The 23831-nt window shown below is 31.1% G+C and overlaps 3 non-coding genes across 3 annotated transcripts; all 3 read right to left on the bottom strand.

The window, feature by feature from the left end:
- Window positions 1-5168: 5168 nt before the first annotated feature.
- Window positions 5169-5241, bottom strand: TRNAF-GAA (transfer RNA phenylalanine (anticodon GAA)). The gene has a single exon. It is a non-coding gene; the product is annotated as a tRNA-Phe (tRNA).
- Window positions 5242-9065: 3824 nt separating this feature from the next.
- Window positions 9066-9138, bottom strand: TRNAF-GAA (transfer RNA phenylalanine (anticodon GAA)). The gene has a single exon. It is a non-coding gene; the product is annotated as a tRNA-Phe (tRNA).
- A 9163-nt stretch (window positions 9139-18301) lies between these two features.
- On the bottom strand, window positions 18302-18374 carry TRNAF-GAA (transfer RNA phenylalanine (anticodon GAA)). Its single transcript has one exon. It is a non-coding gene; the product is annotated as a tRNA-Phe (tRNA).
- Between the last annotated feature and the right edge of the window lie 5457 nt (window positions 18375-23831).

The raw sequence follows: 23831 nt of genomic DNA, 5'->3' as shown, positions 1-23831 counted from the left end.
TATATCCATTACAAACCCTTAATCATACATTTAAGTAAAAGTTTTAACAAATTGTGGTCAGGAAGCATTGTTAGATTACTTCAAATTTTCATAATAGTTAGAGTAGCGTGACTTAAAACATGAAAACAATATTTAAGCTGTACTTATGCACCGTGTTGTTAAATAAACATTCTCATCATTTAGAAGTTACTACTGAATACTAAACTATGTTAAGAAATGATGTTGTTTAAATTTGAAATAATTAAATTCTGATCACTACTCAAGGAAAAAAGAAAAATGCACGCAAACATGCCAAAACCGGGGATTGAACAAGGGACCTTTAGATCTTCAGTCTAACGCTCTCCCAACTGAGCTATTTCGGCAAGGTATGTGTATGACAAAAGTCACTAAGACCTCAACTGAGCTATGTTTGCATGGTTAAACAAGGTTAAGTATTAATATTTTTCTGTCATCATGATTGCATGAAATGAAGAGAAAATATGTGTTTTATACTGTAAATATATCAATTACAAACCCTTAATCATACATTTAAGTAAAAGTTTTAACAAATTGTGGTCAGGAAGCATTGTTAGATTACTTCAAATTTTCATAATAGTTAGAGTAGCGTGACTTACAAAATGAAAACAATATTTAAGCTGTATTTATGCACCGTGTTGTTAAATAAACATTCTCATCATTTAGAAGTTACTACTGAATACTCAACTATGTTAAGAAATGATGTTGTTAAAATTTGAAATAATTAAATTCTGATCACTACTCAAGGAAAAAAGAAAAATGCACTCAAACATGCCGAAACCAGGGACCTTTAGATCTTCAGTCTAACACTCTCCCAACTGAGCTATTTCGGCAAGGTCTGTGAATGGCAAAAGTCACTAAGACATCAACTGAGCTATGTTTGCATGGTTACACAAGGTTAAGTATCAATATTTTTCTGTCATCATGATTGCATGAAATGAAAAGAAAATATGTGTTTTATGCTGTAAATATATCCATTACAAACCCTTAATCATACATTTAAGTAAAAGTTTTAACAAATTGTGGTCAGGAAGCATTGTTAGATTACTTCAAATTTTCATAATAGTTAGAGTAGCGAGACTTAAAACATGAAAACAATATTTAAGCTGTATTTATGCACTGTGTTGTTAAATAAACATTCTCATCATTTAGAAGTTACTACTGAATACTCAACTATGTTAAGAAATGATGTTGTTTAAATTTGAAATAATTAAATTCTGATCACTACTCAAGGTAAAAAAAAAATGCACGCAAACATGCCGAAACCCGGGATTGAACAAGGAACCTTTAGATCTTCAGTCTAACGCTCTCCCAACTGAGCTATTTCGGCAAGGTATGTGTATGGCAAAAGTCACTAAGACCTCAACTGAGCTATGTTTGCATGGTTACACAAGGTTAAGTATCAATATTTTTCTGTCATCATGATTGCATGAAATGAAGAGAAAAGATGTGTTTTATACTGTAAATATATCCATTACAAACCCTTAATCATACATTTAAGTAAAAGTTTTAACAAATTGTGGTCAGAAAGCAGTTAGTTTATTTCAAATTTTCATAATAGAGTAGCATGATGGACATCATGAAAACAATATTTAAGCTGTATTTATGCACCGTGTTGTTAAATAAACATTCTCATCATTTAGAAGTTACCACTGAATACTCAACTATGTTAAGAAATGATGTTGTTTACAATTGAAATACTTAAAAACTGATAACTGCTCAAGGAAAGAAGAAAAAAGGTACTCAAACATGCTGAAACCCGGGACCTTTAGATCTTCAGTCTAACGCTCTCCCAACTGAGCTATTTTGGCAAAGTCTGTGTATGGCAAAAGTCACTAAGACCTCAACTGAGCTATGTTTGCATGGTTACACAAGGTTTAGTATCAATATTTTTCTGTCATCATGATTGCATGAAATGAAAAGAAAATATGTGTTTTATACTGTAAATATATCCATTACAAACCCTTAATCATACATTTAAGTAAAAGTTTAAACAAATTGTGGTCAGGAAGCATTGTTAGATTACTTCAAATTTTCATAATAGTTAGAGTAGCGTGACTTAAAACATGAAAACAATATTTAAGCTGTATTTATGCACCGTGTTGTTAAATAAACATTCTCATCATTTAGAAGTTACTACTGAATACTCAACTATGTTAAGAAATGATGTTGTTTAAATTTGAAATAATTAAATTCTGATCACTACTCAAGGAAAAAAGAAAAATGCACTCAAACATGCCGAAACCAGGGACCTTTAGATCTTCAGTCTAACGCTCTCCCAACTGAGCTATTTCGGCAAGGTCTGTGTATGGCAAAAGTCACTAAGACATCAACTGAGCTATGTTTGCATGGTTACACAAGGTTAAGTATCAATATTTTTCTGTCAGCATGATTGCATGAAATGAAAAGAAAATATGTGTTTTATACTGTAAATATATCCATTACAAACCCTTAATCATACATTTAAGTAAAAGTTTTAACAAATTGTGGTCAGAAAGCATTGTTAGATTATTTCAAATTTTCATAATAGTTAGAGTAGCGTGACTTAAAACATGAAAACAAAATTTAAGCTGTATTTATGCACCGTGTTGTTAAATAAACATTCTCATCATTTAGAAGTTACTACTGAATACTCAACTATGTTAAGAAATGATGTTGTTTAAATTTGAAATAATTAAATTCTGATCACTACTCAAGGAAAAAAGAAAAATGCACGCAAACATGCCAAAACCCGGGATTGAACAAGGGACCTTTAGATCTTCAGTCTAACGCTCTCCCAACTGAGCTATTTCGGCAAGGTATGTGTATGACAAAAGTCACTAAGACCTCAACTGAGCTATGTTTGCATGGTTACACAAGGTTAAGTATTAATATTTTTCTGTCATCATGATTGCATGAAATGAAGAGAAAATATGTGTTTTATACTTTAAATATATCAATTACAAACCCTTAATCATACATTTAAGTAAAAGTTTTAACAAATTGTGGTCAGGAAGCATTGTTAGATTACTTCAAATTTTCATAATAGTTAGAGTAGCGTGACTTAAAACATGAAAACAATATTTAAGCTGTATTTATGCACCGTGTTGTTAAATAAACATTCTCATCATTTAGAAGTTACTACTGAATACTCAACTATGTTAAGAAATGATGTTGTTAAAATTTGAAATAATTAAATTCTGATCACTACTCAAGGAAAAAAGAAAAATGCACTCCAACATGCCGAAACCAGGGACCTTTAGATCTTCAGTCTAACACTCTCCCAACTGAGCTATTTCGGCAAGGTCTGTGAATGGCAAAAGTCACTAAGACATCAACTGAGCTATGTTTGCATGGTTACACAAGGTTAAGTATCAATATTTTTCTGTCATCATGATTGCATGAAATGAAAAGAAAATATGTGTTTTATACTGTAAATATATCCATTACAAACCCTTAATCATACATTTAAGTAAAAGTTTTAACAAATTGTGGTCAGAAAGCAGTTAGTTTATTTCAAATTTTCATAATAGAGTAGCATGATGGACATCATGAAAACAATATTTAAGCTGTATTTATGCACCGTGTTGTTAAATAAACATTCTCATCATTTAGAAGTTACCACTGAATTCTCAACTATGTTAAGAAATGATGTTGTTTATATTTGAAATACTTAAAAACTGATAACTGCTCAAGGAAAGAAGAAAAAAGGTACTCAAACATGCTGAAACCCGGGACCTTTAGAACTTCAGTCTAATGCTCTCCCAACTGAGCTATTTTGGCAAAGTCTGTGTATGGCAAAAGTCACTAAGACCTCAACTGAGCTATGTTTGCATGGTTACACAAGGTTTAGTATCAATATTTTTCTGTCATCATGATTGCATGAAATGAAAAGAAAATATGTGTTTTATACTGTAAATATATCCATTACAAACCCTTAATCATACATTTAAGTAAAAGTTTTAACAAATTGTGGTCAGGAAGCATTGTTAGATTACTTCAAATTTTCATAATAGTTAGAGTAGCGTGACTTACAACATGAAAACAATATTTAAGCTGTATTTAAGCACCGTGTTGTTAAATAAACATTCTCATCATTTAGAAGTTACTACTGAATTCTCAACTAAGTTAAGAAATGATGTTGTTTAATTTTGAAATAATTAAATTCTGATCACTACTCAAGGAAAAAAGAAAAATGCACTCAAACATGCCAAAACCAGGGACCTTTAGATCTTCAGTCTAACGCTCTCCCAACTGAGCTATTTCGGCAAGGTCTGTGTATGGCAAAAGTCACTAAGACATCAACTGAGCTATGTTTGCATGGTTACACAAGGTTAAGTATCAATATTTTTCTGTCAGCATGATTCCATGAAATGAAAAGAAAATATGTGTTTTATACTGTAAATATATCCATTACAAACCCTTAATCATACATTTAAGTAAAAGTTTTAACAAATTGTGGTCAGGAAGCATTGTTAGATTACTTCAAATTTTCATAATAGTTAGAGTAGCGTGACTTAAAACATGAAAACAATATTTAAGCTGTATTTATGCACCGTGTTGTTAAATAAACATTCTCATCATTTAGAAGTTACTACTGAATACTCAACTATGTTAAGAAATGATGTTGATTAAATTTGAAATAATTAAATTCTGATCACTACTCATGGAAAAAAGAAATATGCACTCAAACATGCCGAAACCAGGGACCTTTAGATCTTCAGTCTAACGCTCTCCCAACTGAGCTATTTCGGCATGGTCTGTGTATGGCAAAAGTCACTAAGACATCAACTGAGCTATGTTTGCATGGTTACACAAGGTTAAGTATCAATATTTTTCTGTCATCATGATTGCATGAAATGAAGAGAAAAGATGTATTTTATACTGTAAATATATAAATTACAAGCCCTTAATCATACATTTAAGTAAAAGTTTTAACAAATTGTGGTCAGGAAGCAGTTAGTTTACTTCAAATTTTCATAATAGAGTAGCATGACGGACAACATGAAAACAATATTTAAGCTGTATTTATGCACCGTGTTGTTAAATAAACATTCTCATCATTTAGAAGTTACTACTGAATACTCAACTATGTTAAGAAATGATGTTGTTTAAATTTGAAATAATTAAATTCTGATCACTACTCAAGGAAAAAAGAAAAATGCACTCAAACATGCCGAAACCCGGGATCGAACCAGGGACCTTTAGATCTTCAGTCTAACGCTCTCCCAACTGAGCTATTTCGGCAAGGTATGTGTATGGCAAAAGTCACTAAGACCTCAACGGAGCTATGTTTGCATGGTTACACAAGGTTAAGTATCAATATTTTTCTGTCATCATGATTGCATGAAATGAAGAGAAAAGATGTGTTTTATACTGTAAATATATCCATTACAAACCCTTAATCATACATTTAAGTAAAAGTTTTAACAAATTGTGGTCAGAAAGCAGTTAGTTTATTTCAAATTTTCATAATAGAGTAGCATGATGGACATCATTAAAACAATATTTAAGCTGTATTTATGCACCGTGTTGTTAAATAAACATTCTCATCATTTAGAAGTTACCACTGAATACTCAACTATGTTAAGAAATGATGTTGTTTACATTTGAAATACTTAAAAACTGATAACTGCTCAAGGAAAGAAGAAAAAAGGTACTCAAACATGCTGAAACCCGGGACCTTTAGATCTTCAGTCTAACGCTCTCCCAACTGAGCTATTTTGGCAAAGTCTGTGTATGGCAAAAGTCACTAAGACCTCAACTGAGCTATGTTTGCATGGTTACACAAGGTTTAGTATCAATATTTTTCTGTCATCATGATTGCATGAAATGAAAAGAAAATATGTGTTTTATACTGTAAATATATCCATTACAAACCCTTAATCATACATGTAAGTAAAAGTTTTAACAAATTGTGGTCAGGAAGCATTGTTAGATTACTTCAAATTTTCATAATAGTTAGAGTAGCGTGACTTAAAACATGAAAACAATATTTAAGCTGTATTTATGCACCGTGTTGTTAAATAAACATTCTCATCATTTAGAAGTTACTACTGAATACTCAACTATGTTAAGAAATGATGTTGTTTAAATTTGAAATAATTAAATTCTGATCACTACTCAAGGAAAAAAGAAAAATGCACTCAAACATGCCGAAACCAGGGACCTTTAGATCTTCAGTCTAACGCTCTCCCAACTGAGCTATTTTGGCAAGGTCTGTGTATGGCAAAAGTCACTAAGACATCAACTGAGCTATGTTTGCATGGTTACACAAGGTTAAGTATCAATATTTTTCTGTCAGCATGATTGCATGAAATGAAAAGAAAATATGTGTTTTATACTGTAAATATATCCATTGCAAACCCTTAATCATACATTTAAGTAAAAGTTTTAACAAATTGTGGTCAGGAAGCATTGTTAGATTACTTCAAATTTTCATAATAGTTAGAGTAGCGTGACTTAAAACATGAAAACAATATTTAAGCTGTATTTATGCACCGTGTTGTTAAATAAACATTCTCATCATTTAGAAGTTACTACTGAATACTCAACTATGTTAAGAAATGATGTTGTTTAAATTTGAAATAATTAAATTCTGATCACTACTCAAGGAAAAAAGAAAAATGCACGCAAACATGCCAAAACCCGGGATTGAACAAGGGACCTTTAGATCTTCAGTCTAACGCTCTCCCAACTGAGCTATTTCGGCAAGGTATGTGTATGACAAAAGTCACTAAGACATCAACTGAGCTATATTTGCATGGTTACACAAGGTTAAGTATCATTATTTTTCTGTCATCATGATTGCATTAAATGAAGAGAAAAGATGTGTTTTATACTGTAAATATATAAATTACAAGCCCTTAATCAAACATTTAAGTAAAAGTTTTAACAAATTGTGGTCAGGAAGCAGTTAGTTTACTTCAAATTTTCATAATAGAGTAGCATGACGGACAACATGAAAACAATATTTAAGCTGTATTAATGCACCGTGTTGTTAAATAAACATTCTCATCATTTAGAAGTTACTACTGAATACTCAACTATGTTAAGAAACGATGTTGTTTACATTTGAAATACTTAAAAACTGATAACTGCTCAAGGAAATAAGAAAAATGCACTCAAACATGCTGAAACCTGGGACCTTTAGATCTTCAGTCTAACGCTCTCCCAACTGAGCTATTTTGGCAAAGTCTGTGTATGGCAAAAGTCACTAAGACCTCAACTGAGCTATGTTTGCATGGTTACACAAGGTTAAGTATCAATATTTTTCTGTCATCATGATTGCATGAAATGAAGAGAAAAGATGTGTTTTATACTGTAAATATATCCATTACAAATCCTTAATCATACATTTAAGTAAAAGTTTTAACAAATTGTGGTCAGGAAGCATTGTAAGATTACTTCAAATTTTCATAATAGTTAGAGTAGCATGACTTACAACATGAAAACAATATTTAAGCTGTATTTATGCACCGTGTTGTTAAATAAACATTCTCATCATTTAAAAGTTACTACTGAATACTCAACTATGTTAAGAAATGATGTGGTTTACATTTGAAATAATTAAATACTGATCACTACTCAAGGAAAAAAGAAAAAATTTTCTCAAACATGCAGAAACCAGGGACCTTTAGATCTTCAGTCTAACGCTCTCCCAACTGAGCTATTTTGGCTAAGTCTGTGTTTGGCAAAAGTCACTAAGACCTCAACTGAGCTATGTTTGCATGGTTACACAAGGTTTAGTATCAATATTTTTCTGTCATCATGATTGCATGAAATGAAAAGAAAATATGTGTTTTATATTGTAAATATATCCATTACAAACCCTTAATCATACATTTAAGTAAAAGTTTTAACAAATTGTGGTCAGGAAGCATTGTTAGATTACTTAATATTTTCATAATAGTTAGAGTAGCGTGACTTAAAACATGAAAACAATATTTAAGCTGTATTTATGCACCGTGTTGTTAAATAAACATTCTCATCATTTAGAAGTTACTACTGAATACTCAACTATGTTAAGAAATGATGTTGTTTAAATTTGAAATAATTAAATTCTGATTACTACTCATGGAAAAAAGAAATATGCACTCAAACATGCCGAAACCAGGGACCTTTAGATCTTCAGTCTAACGCTCTCCCAACTGAGCTATTTCGGCAAGGTCTGTGTATGGCAAAAGTCACTAAGACATCAACTGAGCTATGTTTGCATGGTTACACAAGATTAAGTATCAATATTTTTCTGTCATCATGATTGCATGAAATGAAGAGAAAAGATGTGTTTTATACTGTAAATATATAATTTACAAGCCCTTAATCATACATTCAAGTAAAAGTTTTAACAAATTGTGGTCAGGAAGCAGTTAGTTGACTTCAAATTTTCATAATAGAGTAGCATGACGGACAACATGAAAACAATATTTAAGCTGTATTTATTCACCGTGTTGTTAAATAAACATTCTCATCATTTAGAAGTTACTACTGAATACTCAACTATGTTAAGAAACGATGTCGTTTACATTTGAAATTCTTAAAAACTGATAACTGCTCAAGGAAATAAGAAAAAATGCACTCAAACATGCTGAAACCCGGGACCTTTAGATCTTCAGTCTAACGCTCTCCCAACTGAGCTATTTTGGCAAAGTCTGCGTATGGAAAAAGTCACTAAGACATCAACTGAGCTATGTTTGCATGGTTACACAAGGTTTAGTATCAATATTTTTCTGTCATCATGATTGCATGAAATGAAATGAAAATATGTGTATTATACTGTAAATATATCCATTACAAACCCTTAACCATACATTTAAGTAAAAGTTTTAACAAATTGTGGTCAGGAAGCATTGTTAGATAACTTCAAATTTTCATAATAGTTAGAGTAGCATGACTTACAACATGAAAACAATATTTAAGCTGTATTTATGCACCGTGTTCTTAAATAAACATTCTCATCATTTAGAAGTTACTACTGAATACTCAACTATGTTAAGAAATGATGTTGTTTAATTTTGAAATAATTAAATTCTGATCACTAATCAAGGAAAAAAGAAAAATGCAGTCAAACATGCCGAAACCCGGGATCGAACCAGGGATCTTTAGATCTTCAGTCTAACGCTCTCCCAACTGAGCTATTTCGGCAAGGTCTGTGTATGGCAAAAGTCACTAAGACATCAACTGAGCTATGTTTGCATGGTTACACAAGGTTAAGTATCAATATTTTTCTGTCATCATGATTGCATGAAATGAAGAGAAAAGATGTGTTTTATACTGTATAACGCTTAATTATACACTTAAGTAAAATTTTTAACAAATTGTGGTCAGGAAGCATTGTTAGATTACTTCAAATTTTCATAATAGTTAGAGTAGCATGACTTACAACATGAAAACAATATTTAAGCTGTATTTATGCACCGTGTTGTTAAATAAACATTCTCATCATTTACAAGTTACTACTGAATACTCAACTATGTTAAGAAATGATGTTGTTTAAATTTGAAATAATTAAATTCTGATCACTACTAAAGGAAAAAAGAAAAAATGCACTCAAACATGCCAAACCCAGGACCTTTAGATCTTCAGTCTAATGCTCTCCCAACTGAGCTATTTCAGCAAGGTCTGTGTATGGTAAAAGTCACTAAGACCTCAACTGAGCTATGTTTGCATGGTTACACAAGGTTTAGTATCAATATTTTTCTGTCATCATGATTGCATGAAATGAAAAGAAAATATGTGTTTTATACTGTAAATATATCCATTACAAATGCTTAATTATACATTTAAGTAAAAGTTTTAACAAATTATGGTCAGGAAGCATTGTTACATTACTTCAAATTTTCAAAATAGTTAGAGTAGCATGATGGACAACATGAAAACAATATTTAAGCTGTATTTATGCACGGTGTTGTTAAATAAACATTCTCATCATTTAGAAGATACTACTGAATACTCAACTATGTTAAGAAATGATGTTGTTAACATTTGAAATAATTAAATACTGATAACTACTCAAGGAAAAAAGAAAAAATTTACTCAAACATGACGAAACCCGGGACCTTTAGATCTTCAGTCTAACGCTCTCCAAACTGAGCTATTTCGGCATAGTCTGTGTATGGTAAAAGTCACTAAGACATCAACTGAGCTATGTTTGCATGGTTACACAAGATTTAGTATTAATATTTTTCTGTCATTATGATTACATGAAATGGAAAGAAAATATGTGTTTTATACTGTAAATATATCCATTACAAACCCTTAATCATACATTTAAGTAAAAGTTTTAACAAATTGTGGTCAGGAAGCATTGTTAGATTACTTCAAATTTTCATAATAGTTAGAGTAGCGTGACTTACAACAAGAAAACAAAATTTAAGCTGTATATATGCACCGTGTTGTTAAATAAACATTATCATCATTTAGAAGTTACTAATGAATACTCAACTATGTTAAGAAATGATGTTGTTTAAATTTGAAATAATTAAATTCTCATCACTACTCAAGGAAAAAAGAAAAAATGCACTCAAACATGCCTAAACCCGGGATCAAACCAGGGACCTTTAGATCTTCAAGCTAACGCTCTCCCAACTGAGCTGTTTTGGCAAAGTCTGTGTATGGCAAAAGTCACTAAGACCTCAACTGAGCTATGTTTGCATGGTTACACAAGGTTAAGTATCAATATTTTTCTATCATAATGATTGCATGAAATGAAGAGAAAAGATGTGTTTTATACTGTAAATATATAAATTACAAACCCTTAATTGTACATTTAAGTTAAAGTTTTAACAAATTGTGGTCAGGAAGCAGTTAGTTTACTTCAAATTTTCATAATAGAGTAGCATGACGGGCAACATGAAAACAATATTTAAGCTGTATTTATGCACCGTGTTGTTAAATAAACATTCTCATCATTTAGAAGATACTACTGAATACTCAACTATGTTAAAAAATGATGTTGTTTACATTTTAAATAATTAAATACTGATAACTACTCAAGGCAAAAAGAAAAAATTTACTCAAACATGCTGAAACCCGGGACCTTTAGATCTTCAGTCTAACGCTCTCCCAACTGAGAAATTTCGGCAAAGGCTGTGTATGGCAAAAGTCACTAAGACATCAACTGAGCTATGTTTGCATGGTTACCCAAGGTTTAGTATCAATATTTTTCTGTCATCATGATTGCATGAAATTAAAATAAAATATGTTTTATACTGTAAATATATCCATTACAAACCCTTAATCATACATTTAAGTAAAAGTTTTAACAAATTGTGGTCAGGAAGCATTGTTAGATTACATAAAATATTCATAATAGTTAGAGTAGCGTGACTTAAAACATGAAAACAATATTTAAGCTGTATTTATGCACCGTGTTGTTAAATAAACATTCTCATCATTTAGAAGTTACTACTGAATACTCAACTATGTTAAGAAATGATGTTGTTTAAATTTGAAATAATTAAATTCTGATCACTACTCATGGAAAAAAGAAATATGCACTCAAACATGCCGAAACCAGGGACCTTTAGATCTTCAGTCTAACACTCTCCCAACTGAGCTATTTCGGCAAGGTCCGTGTATGGCAAAAGTCACTAAGACCTCAACTGAGCTATGTTTGCATGGTTACACACGGTAAAGTATCAATATTTTTCTGTCATCATGATTGCATGAAATGAAGAGATAAGATGTGTTTTATACTGTAAATATATCCATTACAAACCCCTAATCTTACATTTAAGTAAAAGTTTTAAAAAAATTGTGGTCAAGAAGCAGTTAGTTTATTTCAAATTTTCATAATAGAGTAGCATGATGGACATCATGAAAACAATATTTAAGCTGTATTGATGCACCGTGTTGTTAAATAAACATTCTCATCATTTAGAAGTTACCACTGAATACTCAACTATGTTAAGAAATGATGTTGTTTACATTTGAAATACTTAAAAACTGATAACTGCTCAAGGAAAGAAGAAAAAAGGTACTCAAACATGCTGAAACCCGGGACCTTTAGATCTTCAGTCTAACGCTCTCCCAACTGAGCTATTTTGGCAAAGTCTGTGTATGGCAAAAGTCACTAAGACCTCAACTGAGCTATGTTTGCATGGTTACACAAGGTTTAGTATCAATATTTTTCTGTCATCATGATTGCATGAAATGAAAAGAAAATATGTGTTTTATACTGTAAATATATCCATTACAAACCCTTAATCATACATTTAAGTAAAAGTTTTAACAAATTGTGGTCAGGAAGCATTGTTAGATTATTTCAAATTTTCATAATAGTTAGAGTAGCATGATGGACAACATGAAAACAATATTTAAGCTGTATTTATGCACGGTGTTGTTAAATAAACATTCTCATCATTTAGAAGATACTACTGAATACTCAACTATGTTAAGAAATGATGTTGTTAACATTTGAAATAATTAAATACTGATAACTACTCAAGGAAAAAAGAAAAAATTTACTCAAACATGACGAAACCCGGGACCTTTAGATCTTCAGTCTAACGCTCTCCAAACTGAGCTATTTCGGCATAGTCTGTGTATGGTAAAAGTCACTAAGACATCAACTGAGCTATGTTTGCATGGTTACACAAGATTTAGTATTAATATTTTTCTGTCATTATGATTACATGAAATGGAAAGAAAATATGTGTTTTATACTGTAAATATATCCATTACAAACCCTTAATCATACATTTAAGTAAAAGTTTTAACAAATTGTGGTCAGGAAGCATTGTTAGATTACTTCAAATTTTCATAATAGTTAGAGTAGCGTGACTTACAACAAGAAAACAAAATTTAAGCTGTATATATGCACCGTGTTGTTAAATAAACATTATCATCATTTAGAAGTTACTAATGAATACTCAACTATGTTAAGAAATGATGTTGTTTAAATTTGAAATAATTAAATTCTCATCACTACTCAAGGAAAAAAGAAAAAATGCACTCAAACATGCCTAAACCCGGGATCAAACCAGGGACCTTTAGATCTTCAAGCTAACGCTCTCCCAACTGAGCTGTTTTGGCAAAGTCTGTGTATGGCAAAAGTCACTAAGACCTCAACTGAGCTATGTTTGCATGGTTACACAAGGTTAAGTATCAATATTTTTCTATCATAATGATTGCATGAAATGAAGAGAAAAGATGTGTTTTATACTGTAAATATATAAATTACAAACCCTTAATTGTACATTTAAGTTAAAGTTTTAACAAATTGTGGTCAGGAAGCAGTTAGTTTACTTCAAATTTTCATAATAGAGTAGCATGACGGGCAACATGAAAACAATATTTAAGCTGTATTTATGCACCGTGTTGTTAAATAAACATTCTCATCATTTAGAAGATACTACTGAATACTCAACTATGTTAAAAAATGATGTTGTTTACATTTTAAATAATTAAATACTGATAACTACTCAAGGCAAAAAGAAAAAATTTACTCAAACATGCTGAAACCCGGGACCTTTAGATCTTCAGTCTAACGCTCTCCCAACTGAGAAATTTCGGCAAAGGCTGTGTATGGCAAAAGTCACTAAGACATCAACTGAGCTATGTTTGCATGGTTACCCAAGGTTTAGTATCAATATTTTTCTGTCATCATGATTGCATGAAATTAAAATAAAATATGTTTTATACTGTAAATATATCCATTACAAACCCTTAATCATACATTTAAGTAAAAGTTTTAACAAATTGTGGTCAGGAAGCATTGTTAGATTACATAAAATATTCATAATAGTTAGAGTAGCGTGACTTAAAACATGAAAACAATATTTAAGCTGTATTTATGCACCGTGTTGTTAAATAAACATTCTCATCATTTAGAAGTTACTACTGAATACTCAACTATGTTAAGAAATGATGTTGTTTAAATTTGAAATAATTAAATTCTGATCACTACTCATGGAAAAAAGAAATATGCACTCAAACATGCCGAAACCAGGGACCTTTAGATCTTCAGTCTAACACTCTCCCAACTGAGCTATTTCGGCAAGGTCCGTGTATGGCAAAAGTCACTAAGACCTCAACTGAGCTATGTTTGCATGGTTACACACGGTAAAGTATCAATATTTTTCTGTCATCATGATTGCATGAAATGAAGAGATAAGATGTGTTTTATACTGTAAATATATCCATTACAAACCCCTAATCTTACATTTAAGTAAAAGTTTTAAAAAAATTGTGGTCAAGAAGCAGTTAGTTTATTTCAAATTTTCATAATAGAGTAGCATGATGGACATCATGAAAACAATATTTAAGCTGTATTGATGCACCGTGTTGTTAAATAAACATTCTCATCATTTAGAAGTTACCACTGAATACTCAACTATGTTAAGAAATGATGTTGTTTACATTTGAAATACTTAAAAACTGATAACTGCTCAAGGAAAGAAGAAAAAAGGTACTCAAACATGCTGAAACCCGGGACCTTTAGATCTTCAGTCTAACGCTCTCCCAACTGAGCTATTTTGGCAAAGTCTGTGTATGGCAAAAGTCACTAAGACCTCAACTGAGCTATGTTTGCATGGTTACACAAGGTTTAGTATCAATATTTTTCTGTCATCATGATTGCATGAAATGAAAAGAAAATATGTGTTTTATACTGTAAATATATCCATTACAAACCCTTAATCATACATTTAAGTAAAAGTTTTAACAAATTGTGGTCAGGAAGCATTGTTAGATTATTTCAAATTTTCATAATAGTTAGAGTAGCATGACTTACAACATGAAAACAATATTTAAGCTATATTTATGCACCGTGTTGTTAAATAAACATTCTCATCATTTAGAAGTTACTACTGAATACTCAACTATGTTAAGAAATGATGTTGTTTAAATTTGAAATAATTAAATACTGATAACTACTCAAGGAAAAAAGAAAAATGCACTCAAACATGCCGAAACCAGGGACCTTTAGATCTTCAGTCTAACGCTCTCCCAACTGAGCTATTTCGGCAAGGTCTGTGTATGGCAAAAGTCACTAAGACATCAACTGAGCTATATTTGCATGGTTACACAAGGTTAAGTATCAATATTTTTCTATCATCATGATTGCATTAAATGAAGAGAAAAGATGTGTTTTATACTGTAAATATATAAATTACAAGCCCTTAATCAAACATTTAAGTAAAAGTTTTAACAAATTGTGGTCAGGAAGCAGTTAGTTTACTTCAAATTTTCATAATAGAGTAGCATGACGGACAACATGAAAACAATATTTAAGCTGTATTAATGCACCGTGTTGTTAAATAAACATTCTCATCATTTAGAAGTTACTACTGAATACTCAACTATGTTAAGAAACGATGTTGTTTACATTTGAAATACTTAAAAACTGATAACTGCTCAAGGAAATAAGAAAAAATGCACTCAAACATGCTGAAACCTGGGACCTTTGGATCTTCAGTCTAACGCTCTCCCAACTGAGCTATTTTGGCAAAGTCTGTGTATGGCAAATGTCACTAAGACCTCAACTGAGCTATGTTTGCATGGTTACACAAGGTTAAGTATCAATATTTTTCTGTCATCATGATTGCATGAAATGAAGAGAAAAGATGTGTTTTATACTGTAAATATATCCATTACAAACCCTTAATCATACATTTAAGTAAAAGTTTTAACAAATTGTGGTCAGGAAGCATTGTTAGATTACTTCAAATTTTCATAATAGTTAGAGTAGCGTGACTTAAAACATGAAAACAATATTTAAGCTGTATTTATGCACCGTGTTGTTAAATAAACATTCTCATCATTTAGAAGTTACTACTGAATACTCAACTATGTTAAGAAATGATGTTGTTTAAATTTGAAATAATTAAATTCTGATCACTACTCAAGGAAAAAAGAAAAATGCACGCAAACATGCCAAAACCCGGGATTGAACAAGGGACCTTTAGATCTTCAGTCTAACGCTCTCCCAACTGAGCTATTTCGGCAAGGTATGTGTATGACAAAAGTCACTAAGACATCAACTGAGCTATATTTGCATGGTTACACAAGGTTAAGTATCATTATTTTTCTGTCATCATGATTGCATTAAATGAAGAGAAAAGATGTGTTTTATACTGTAAATATATAAATTACAAGCCCTTAATCAAACATTTAAGTAAAAGTTTTAACAAATTGTGGTCAGGAAGCAGTTAGTTTACTTCAAATTTTCATAATAGAGTAGCATGACGGACAACATGAAAACAATATTTAAGCTGTATTAATGCACCGTGTTGTTAAATAAACATTCTCATCATTTAGAAGTTACTACTGAATACTCAACTATGTTAAGAAACGATGTTGTTTACATTTGAAATACTTAAAAACTGATAACTGCTCAAGGAAATAAGAAAAAATGCACTCAAACATGCTGAAACCTGGGACCTTTAGATCTTCAGTCTAACGCTCTCCCAACTGAGCTATTTTGGCAAAGTCTGTGTATGGCAAAAGTCACTAAGACCTCAACTGAGCTATGTTTGCATGGTTACACAAGGTTAAGTATCAATATTTTTCTGTCATCATGATTGCATGAAATGAAGAGAAAAGATGTGTTTTATACTGTAAATATATCCATTACAAATCCTTAATCATACATTTAAGTAAAAGTTTTAACAAATTGTGGTCAGGAAGCATTGTAAGATTACTTCAAATTTTCATAATAGTTAGAGTAGCATGACTTACAACATGAAAACAATATTTAAGCTGTATTTATGCACCGTGTTGTTAAATAAACATTCTCATCATTTAAAAGTTACTACTGAATACTCAACTATGTTAAGAAATGATGTGGTTTACATTTGAAATAATTAAATACTGATCACTACTCAAGGAAAAAAGAAAAAATTTTCTCAAACATGCAGAAACCAGGGACCTTTAGATCTTCAGTCTAACGCTCTCCCAACTGAGCTATTTTGGCTAAGTCTGTGTTTGGCAAAAGTCACTAAGACCTCAACTGAGCTAAGTTTGCATGGTTACACAAGGTTTAGTATCAATATTTTTCTGTCATCATGATTGCATGAAATGAAAAGAAAATATGTGTTTTATATTGTAAATATATCCATTACAAACCCTTAATCATACATTTAAGTAAAAGTTTTAACAAATTGTGGTCAGGAAGCATTGTTAGATTACTTAATATTTTCATAATAGTTAGAGTAGCGTGACTTAAAATATGAAAACAATATTTAAGCTGTATTTATGCACCGTGTTGTTAAATAAACATTCTCATCATTTAGAAGTTACTACTGAATACTCAACTATGTTAAGAAATGATGTTGTTTAAATTTGAAATAATTAAATTCTGATTACTACTCATGGAAAAAAGAAATATGCACTCAAACATGCCGAAACCAGGGACCTTTAGATCTTCAGTCTAACGCTCTCCCAACTGAGCTATTTCGGCAAGGTCTGTGTATGGCAAAAGTCACTAAGACATCAACTGAGCTATGTTTGCATGGTTACACAAGGTTAAGTATCAATATTTTTCTGTCATCATGATTGCATGAAATGAAGAGAAAAGATGTGTTTTATACTGTAAATATATAATTTACAAGCCCTTAATCATACATTCAAGTAAAAGTTTTAACAAATTGTGGTCAGGAAGCAGTTATTTGACTTCAAATTTTCATAATAGAGTAGCATGACGGACAACATGAAAACAATATTTAAGCTGTATTTATTCACCGTGTTGTTAAATAAACATTCTCATCATTTAGAAGTTACTACTGAATACTCAACTATGTTAAGAAACGATGTCGTTTACATTTGAAATACTTAAAAACTGATAACTGCTCAAGGAAATAAGAAAAAATGCACTCAAACATGCTGAAACCCGGGACCTTTAGATCTTCAGTCTAACGCTCTCCCAACTGAGCTATTTTGGCAAAGTCTGCGTATGGAAAAAGTCACTAAGACATCAACTGAGCTATGTTTGCATGGTTACACAAGGTTTAGTATCAATATTTTTCTGTCATCATGATTGCATGAAATGAAATGAAAATATGTGTATTATACTGTAAATATATCCATTACAAACCCTTAACCATACATTTAAGTAAAAGTTTTAACAAATTGTGGTCAGGAAGCATTGTTAGATAACTTCAAATTTTCATAATAGTTAGAGTAGCATGACTTACAACATGAAAACAATATTTAAGCTGTATTTATGCACCGTGTTCTTAAATAAACATTCTCATCATTTAGAAGTTACTACTGAATACTCAACTATGTTAAGAAATGATGTTGTTTAATTTTGAAATAATTAAATTCTGATCACTAATCAAGGAAAAAAGAAAAATGCAGTCAAACATGCCGAAACCCGGGATCGAACCAGGGATCTTTAGATCTTCAGTCTAACGCTCTCCCAACTGAGCTATTTCGGCAAGGTCTGTGTATGGCAAAAGTCACTAAGACATCAACTGAGCTATGTTTGCATGGTTACACAAGGTTAAGTATCAATATTTTTCTGTCATCATGATTGCATGAAATGAAGAGAAAAGATGTGTTTTATACTGTATAACGCTTAATTATACACTTAAGTAAAATTTTTAACAAATTGTGGTCAGGAAGCATTGTTAGATTACTTCAAATTTTCATAATAGTTAGAGTAGCATGACTTACAACATGAAAACAATATTTAAGCTGTATTTATGCACCGTGTTGTTAAATAAACATTCTCATCATTTAGAAGTTACTACTGAATACTCAACTATGTTAAGAAATGATGTTGTTTAAATTTGAAATAATTAAATTCTGATCACTACTAAAGGAAAAAAGAAAAAATGCACTCAAACATGCCAAACCCAGGACCTTTAGATCTTCAGTCTAATGCTCTCCCAACTGAGCTATTTCAGCAAGGTCTGTGTATGGTAAAAGTCACTAAGACCTCAACTGAGCTATGTTTGCATGGTTACACAAGGTTTAGTATCAATATTTTTCTGTCATCATGATTGCATGAAATGAAAAGAAAATATGTGTTTTATACTGTAAATATATCCATTACAAATGCTTAATTATACATTTAAGTAAAAGTTTTAACAAATTATGGTCAGGAAGCATTGTTACATTACTTCAAATTTTCAAAATAGTTAGAGTAGCATGATGGACAACATGAAAACAATATTTAAGCTGTATTTATGCACGGTGTTGTTAAATAAACATTCTCATCATTTAGAAGATACTACTGAATACTCAACTATGTTAAGAAATGATGTTGTTAACATTTGAAATAATTAAATACTGATAACTACTCAAGGAAAAAAGAAAAAATTTACTCAAACATGACGAAACCCGGGACCTTTAGATCTTCAGTCTAACGCTCTCCAAACTGAGCTATTTCGGCATAGTCTGTGTATGGTAAAAGTCACTAAGACATCAACTGAGCTATGTTTGCATGGTTACACAAGATTTAGTATTAATATTTTTCTGTCATTATGATTACATGAAATGGAAAGAAAATATGTGTTTTATACTGTAAATATATCCATTACAAACCCTTAATCATACATTTAAGTAAAAGTTTTAACAAATTGTGGTCAGGAAGCATTGTTAGATTACTTCAAATTTTCATAATAGTTAGAGTAGCGTGACTTACAACAAGAAAACAAAATTTAAGCTGTATATATGCACCGTGTTGTTAAATAAACATTCTCATCATTTAGAAGTTACTACTGAATACTCAACTATGTTAAGAAATGATGTTGTTTAAATTTGAAATAATTAAATTCTCATCACTACTCAAGGAAAAAAGAAAAAATGCACTCAAACATGCCTAAACCCGGGATCAAACCAGGGACCTTTAGATCTTCAAACTAACGCTCTCCCAACTGAGCTGTTTTGGCAAAGTCTGTGTATGGCAAAAGTCACTAAGACCTCAACTGAGCTATGTTTGCATGGTTACACAAGGTTAAGTATCAATATTTTTCTATCATAATGATTGCATGAAATGAAGAGAAAAGATGTGTTTTATACTGTAAATATATAAATTACAAACCCTTAATTGTACATTTAAGTTAAAGTTTTAACAAATTGTGGTCAGGAAGCAGTTAGTTTACTTCAAATTTTCATAATAGAGTAGCATGACGGGCAACATGAAAACAATATTTAAGCTGTATTTATGCACCGTGTTGTTAAATAAACATTCTCATCATTTAGAAGATACTACTGAATACTCAACTATGTTAAAAAATGATGTTGTTTACATTTTAAATAATTAAATACTGATAACTACTCAAGGCAAAAAGAAAAAATTTACTCAAACATGCTGAAACCCGGGACCTTTAGATCTTCAGTCTAACGCTCTCCCAACTGAGCTATTTCGGCAAAGGCTGTGTATGGCAAAAGTCACTAAGACATCAACTGAGCTATGTTTGCATGGTTACCCAAGGTTTAGTATCAATATTTTTCTGTCATCATGATTGCATGAAATTAAAATAAAATATGTTTTATACTGTAAATATATCCATTACAAACCCTTAATCATACATTTAAGTAAAAGTTTTAACAAATTGTGGTCAGGAAGCATTGTTAGATTACATAAAATATTCATAATAGTTAGAGTAGCGTGACTTAAAACATGAAAACAATATTTAAGCTGTATTTATGCACCGTGTTGTTAAATAAACATTCTCATCATTTAGAAGTTACTACTGAATACTCAACTATGTTAAGAAATGATGTTGTTTAAATTTGAAATAATTAAATTCTGATCACTACTCATGGAAAAAAGAAATATGCACTCAAACAAGCCGAAACCAGGGACCTTTAGATCTTCAGTCTAACACTCTCCCAACTGAGCTATTTCGGCAAGGTCCGTGTATGGCAAAAGTCACTAAGACCTCAACTGAGCTATGTTTGCATGGTTACACACGGTAAAGTATCAATATTTTTCTGTCATCATGATTGCATGAAATGAAGAGATAAGATGTGTTTTATACTGTAAATATATCCATTACAAACCCCTAATCTTACATTTAAGTAAAAGTTTTAAAAAAATTGTGGTCAAGAAGCAGTTAGTTTATTTCAAATTTTCATAATAGAGTAGCATGATGGACATCATGAAAACAATATTTAAGCTGTATTGATGCACCGTGTTGTTAAATAAACATTCTCATCATTTAGAAGTTACCACTGAATACTCAACTATGTTAAGAAATGATGTTGTTTACATTTGAAATACTTAAAAACTGATAACTGCTCAAGGAAAGAAGAAAAAAGGTACTCAAACATGCTGAAACCCGGGACCTTTAGATCTTCAGTCTAACGCTCTCCCAACTGAGCTATTTTGGCAAAGTCTGTGTATGGCAAAAGTCACTAAGACCTCAACTGAGCTATGTTTGCATGGTTACACAAGGTTTAGTATCAATATTTTTCTGTCATCATGATTGCATGAAATGAAAAGAAAATATGTGTTTTATACTGTAAATATATCCATTACAAACCCTTAATCATACATTTAAGTAAAAGTTTTAACAAATTGTGGTCAGGAAGCATTGTTAGATTATTTCAAATTTTCATAATAGTTAGAGTAGCATGACTTACAACATGAAAACAATATTTAAGCTGTATTTATGCACCGTGTTGTTAAATAAACATTCTCATCATTTAGAAGTTACTACTGAATACTCAACTATGTTAAGAAATGATGTTGTTTAAATTTGAAATAATTAAATTCTGATCACTACTCAAGGAAAAAAGAAAAATGCACTCAAACATGCCGAAACCAGGGACCTTTAGATCTTCAGTCTAACGCTCTCCCAACTGAGCTATTTCGGCAAGGTCTGTGTATGGCAAAAGTCACTAAGACATCAACTGAGCTATATTTGCATGGTTACACAAGGTTAAGTATCAATATTTTTCTATCATCATGATTGCATTAAATGAAGAGAAAAGATGTGTTTTATACTGTAAATATATAAATTACAAGCCCTTAATCAAACATTTAAGTAAAAGTTTTAACAAATTGTGGTCAGGAAGCAGTTAGTTTACTTCAAATTTTCATAATAGAGTAGCATGACGGACAACATGAAAACAATATTTAAGCTGTATTAATGCACCGTGTTGTTAAATAAACATTCTCATCATTTAGAAGTTACTACTGAATACTCAACTATGTTAAGAAACGATGTTGTTTACATTTGAAATACTTAAAAACTGATAACTGCTCAAGGAAATAAGAAAAAATGCACTCAAACATGCTGAAACCTGGGACCTTTGGATCTTCAGTCTAACGCTCTCCCAACTGAGCTATTTTGGCAAAGTCTGTGTATGGCAAATGTCACTAAGACCTCAACTGAGCTATGTTTGCATGGTTACACAAGGTTAAGTATCAATATTTTTCTGTCATCATGATTGCATGAAATGAAGAGAAAAGATGTGTTTTATACTGTAAATATATCCATTACAAACCCTTAATCATACATTTAAGTAAAAGTTTTAACAAATTGTGGTCAGGAAGCATTGTTAGATTACTTCAAATTTTCATAATAGTTAAAGTAGCATGACTTACAACATGAAAACAATATTTAAGCTGTATTTATGCACCGTGTTGTTAAATAAACATTCTCATCATTTAAAAGTTACTACTGAATACTCAACTATGTTAAGAAATGATGTGGTTTACATTTGAAATAATTAAATACTGATAACTACTCAAGGAAAAAAGAAAAAATTTTCTCAAACATGCAGAAACCAGGGACCTTTAGATCTTCAGTCTAACGCTCTCCCAAATGAGCTATTTTGGCAAAGTCTGTGTATGGCAAAAGTCACTAAGACCTCAACTGAGCTATGTTTGCATGGTTACACAAGGTTAAGTATCAATATTTTTCTGTCATCATGATTGCATGAAATGAAGAGAAAAGATGTGTTTTATACTGTAAATATATCCATTACAAACCCTTAATCATACATTTAAGTAAAAGTTTTAACAAATTGTGGTCAGGAAGCATTGTTAGATTACTTCAAATTTTCATAATAGTTAGAGTAGCGTGACTTACAACAAGAAAACAATATTTAAGCTGTATATATGCACCGTGTTGTTAAATAAACATTCTCATCATTTAGAAGTTACTACTGAATACTCAACTATGTTAAGAAATGATGTTGTTTAAATTTGAAATAATTAAATTCTCATCACTACTCAAGGAAAAAAGAAAAAATGCACTCAAACATGCCGAAACCCGGGATCGAACCAGGGACCTTTAGATCTTCAAGCTAACGCTCTCCCAACTGAGCTGTTTTGGCAAAGTCTGTGTATGGCAAAAGTCACTAAGACCTCAACTGAGCTATGTTTGCATGGTTACACAAGGTTAAGTATCAATATTTTTCTATCATCATGATTGCATGAAATGAAGAGAAAAGATGTGTTTTATACTGTAAATATATAAATTACAAACCCTTAATTGTACATTTAAGTTAAAGTTTTAACAAATTGTGGTCAGGAAGCAGTTAGTTTACTTCAAATTTTCATAATAGAGTAGCATGACGGGCAACATGAAAACAATATTTAAGCTGTATTTATGCACCGTGTTGTTAAATAAACATTCTCATCATTTAGAAGATACTACTGAATACTCAACTATGTTAAGAAATGACGTTGTTTACATTTTAAATAATTAAATACTGATAACTACTCAAGGCAAAAAGAAAAAATTTACTCAAACATGCTGAAACCCGGGACCTTTAGATCTTCAGTCTAACGCTCTCCCAACTGAGCTATTTCGGCAAAGGCTGTGTATGGCAAAAGTCACTAAGACATCAACTGAGCTATGTTTGCATGGTTACCCAAGGTTTAGTATCAATATTTTTCTGTCATCATGATTGCATGAAATTAAAATAAAATA

This window comes from Taudactylus pleione, unplaced genomic scaffold, assembly GCF_031769625.1.
Source record: "Taudactylus pleione unplaced genomic scaffold, aTauple2 ptg000815l, whole genome shotgun sequence".
NCBI lineage: Eukaryota > Metazoa > Chordata > Amphibia > Anura > Myobatrachidae > Taudactylus > Taudactylus pleione.
This window is presented reverse-complemented; position numbering and strand designations above follow the sequence as displayed.